This window comes from Carlito syrichta, unplaced genomic scaffold, assembly GCF_000164805.1.
Source record: "Carlito syrichta isolate Samal-C Ts95f unplaced genomic scaffold, Tarsius_syrichta-2.0.1 Scaffold302449, whole genome shotgun sequence".
NCBI classification, from domain to species: domain Eukaryota; kingdom Metazoa; phylum Chordata; class Mammalia; order Primates; family Tarsiidae; genus Carlito; species Carlito syrichta.
The window spans coordinates 224,715-228,834 of NW_007246545.1; positions in this window are offsets into that span (position 1 = coordinate 224,715).

The window sequence follows — 4,120 nt, forward strand, 5'->3', positions numbered from 1 at the left end:
TGAGGTCTCGCTGCCCAGGCGGGTCTCGAACCCGCGGGCTCAGGCAATCCACTCACCTCAGACGACAGTGTTTTTTCAACAAATGATGCTGGAACAACTGGAACAGCCACACATGAGAGGGAAATAAAACCCACCCCAAACTGTAACTCACAGTGATCAGAAACCAAAATGTACCTCAACTTATGACACTTCTCAACAAAGAAGATACCTGTGACTGGTTTAAGGAACTGTTCTCAGGCCAGGCAAGGTGGCTCACACGTGTAATCCCAGCAATTTGGGAGGCCTAGGTGGAAGGATCACTTGAAGCCAAGAGTTCAATAACAGACTGGCTAACATAATGAGACTCCATATCTATTTTTTAAAATTAATTAACACAAGAAAGTGTTCTCAGTACACCAAAAGCATGAGCCATTAAAACAAAACAAAACAAAACAAAAACCTAACAAATATTTCACCAAAATGAAAAACTACTGCTCTCTTAAAAAGTACTTGAGAGAATGATGAGGGGAAAAACTAGGGGGAAAATTTTGCGAATCACATTATCTTACAAAGGACTTGTATGCAAAATATATAAAGAAATCTCAAAAGTGAACAATATGAAAATCCTTTTTTTTGTTAAATGAGTCTCACTCTGTCACTCTTGTCACCCAGGCTGGAATACAGTGGCATAACCATGGCTCACTACAGCCTTGACTTCCTGGGCTCAGGTGATCTTTCTGTCTCAGCAGCCTGAGTAGCTGGGACTACAGGTAAGTGTCACACACATGACAATTTTTGTATTTTTTGTAGAGATGTTGTCTCACTACATTGCCTGGGCTGGTCTTGAGCTCCTGGGCTCAAGCAATCCTCCAGTCTCAGCCTCCCAAAGTGCTAGGATTACAAGCTTGAGCCACCACACCCAGCCACAACATTTTTAAAAATAGGCAAGAGTCTAACAATTCACTAAAGAAGATACATGGATGGTAAATATGCACATGGAGATATGGTCATTATTCATTAGGAAAATGCAACTTAAAATCACAATAAGATACTACTCCACATCTATTAGAATGTGTACAATTAAAAGTATACATTCTGATCACTCTAAGCATTGGTGAGGATCTAGACAGTTAACTGGAATGCCTACTGTTGGTGGGAACACAAAATAGTACAGCTGCTTTGGGAAATAGTTTAGCAGTTTCTTAAGAAGTTTAACACTTAGCATACAACCCAGTATTCCTATTGCTAGGTGTTTACCTAAGTGAACTGAAACTTAGGCTGCATGACTCATGCATACTGTGATTCCAACTGTATATGACATTTTGGAAAAGGCAAAACTATAGGGTCAGAAAAAACAGATTTGTGGTTCTCAGGGGCTGAGATGTTCGAAAGGAGATTAAATGAGCACAAAACTTTTGGTAGTGACAGAAATGTTCTTTATCTTGACTGTATTTAGTTATAAGACTGTTTAAATTTTTTGGCAGAAATATCAATATAAAGGGTGAATTTTAATCTATTTAATCATACTGCAATAAACCAAACTTTTATAGAGCATGAATATGCCACACTAACATATGTGCCACCTGGGATCATTTTTATTACATTGTTCTAAACAAATAAACCTATTCTTTAAACTATAACACCACTCTGTTTTACAGTTTGAGGTAAGGGACATTCAATTTAAATCCAAAAACAATTGCCTATGAGAACTGTTAGAGGGCATATATAGAAAACATAATTCTTGCCCTTTAAAATACAAACACTCTGAGAAACTTTACTTACAAAACCATTAAATGATATCTCTTAACATCCTTTAAATTAGAGTGAATTTAGCTGGTCACGATGGTTCACACCTGTAATCCCAGCACTTTGGGAGGTGGAGGTGAGAGAACTGCCTGATCCCAGGGGTTCCAGACCAGTTTGGGCAACTTGGCAACCCCTCATCTATACAATACATCAAAAAGTTAGCCAAGCATGGTGGTAAATGCCTGTAGTTCCAGCTACATGGAAGGCTGAGAAGGACTGCCTGAGCTCATCAGGTCAGGCTGCCATGGCTGTGAGCACACCACTACACTCCAGCCTGGGTGAAAGAGTGAGACTTAGGCTCAAAAGAAAAAAAAAAAAGCTGGATGTGGTGCTACTCATGAGATTGAGGCAGGTGGGGTGCTTGAGGTCACAAGTTCAAGGCTGTACTGTGCTATGACAGTACCTATGAATAGCCATTACACTCCAGCCCTGGGCAGCGAGACCCCGACTATTAAAAGAAAAAGCACAAAGAAGAAAGTAATCCATATTCTCACAACCCAGAAGAACTAATATTTTATGATTCTTTTAAAAGTTTTTCCTGTTTTTTTTTCCAACGTACATACTTAAATTGTGTGGTATGTGCATATGTGACTATACATTTACTGCCCCTCATATATTTAAATATTAGAACACTACAAATAAAGTAATATTCCTTCTTCAACCATTCTGCCCTTTCAAGAGATAATTACTTCATTAGATATATCCTTCCAGTCCATACATAACATCTTTTTACAAAAACAACAAAAACAAATGTTGGCATAATATGATTAATAAGTAAAGATTGTTGAAGAGCAAGATTCCTTACTTATACATTTTGAGTCTGTCTTCGAAATATGTGACTTGAACTTTTTCTACTACATGAAATCACAAAGTGGAATTTGGGGAAAATTCACTTAAGTAGAGTTGAACTATCACATCCATACAGGAATGGAAGTTATTTAAAAAATTTTCAAAAAAAGCCAACAGGATTCAAGGCCAATGTGGTATATAATTAGTTTTAAGGTAGCAGCGAGGAAATATTAATAATTTAGAGAAAGGAAAATGGTTCAGAAAAATTAGACATACAAAGAATACACATACAGAAAAATTAGACATATAAAGACTTAGGCAACACTGTAAGACCTCATTTCTACAAAAATATAAAGAAAATTAGTCAGACATGGTGGACACACCTGTAGTCCCAGACACTCCAGAGGCTGAGGTGAAAGGCTCTCCCTAAGCCCAGGAGGTCGAGTTTGCAGTGAGCTATGATTGTGTCATTGCACTCTAGCCTGGGAGGCAGAGTGAGACCTAAAAAAAAGATTCTAATATATAATCTTTAGCAGGTTTCACTGGTTTGAGTCAGCAGCAACCAAGTGACAGCAATAAAAATTCAATGTAAACATTTGGAGACCCGTGTCACCTTGCCAAGAAAGAATAGAATTTAAAAAATTAAGCAAGATACAGTTCTTTCCCCAGTGAGAAAAACAGACACACTTAAAAATCACGGACAGCCGGGTAACATTGGTTCACACCTGTAATACAAGCACTTTGGGAGGCTGAGGTGGAAGGACTGCTTGAGCCCAGGAGTACGAGACCAGCCTGGACAATGTAGTAAAATCCCATGTCCACAAAAAACTAAAAAATTAGGCAAGCACAGTGATGTGCACCTGTAGTTTCAGCAGGTTCTCTTGAACCTAGGAAGTCGAGTCTGCGGTGAGGCGTGAGTATGCCACTACACTCCATCCTGGGCGACAGAGCGAGACCCCGACTCAGTAAATAAAAATAAATAAAAATTTAAAAAAATCACTGGCGAGGTCTATTACACAAATGTGCTGTTATATATACAAATACTGTACCATGTTTATACTGCACTAAAAATCTGTGCTTTGAAAAGGGGAAGACATAGTTCTATCAGATATGGAAAGAAATTTGGGAGTTTCCTAGACACTTGATAGATGAGCTCTTCAATGAATAAATTCAGGAGAAAAATGTCAATAATTAGTAACAAAAAACTTCTGAGATGCAATAATAAAACAAGAGATTATATAAAAATTTAGATGACAATGGAATGCATGCAGTAAGATAACTTTCTCAAACCATGGTTCAAAGATCACGTGGGTAAGACTTCCCATAGATTTGAATTCACTGTCTAAAGTGAGGTCTAGGAATCTGTATTTTGAGTAGGTACCTGACGTAATTCTTATGAACACACTAAAATTTAAGAGCCATGATTTGGACATAGGCTATTAAAAGGAGAATAGGTAACAGAATAGGGCAACAGAAACAAGGTTATTTGAAAGGTTTTAAGAGATGACATTCAGGAAGCAAAATAAGGGACGAAGCAGTAGGGGAT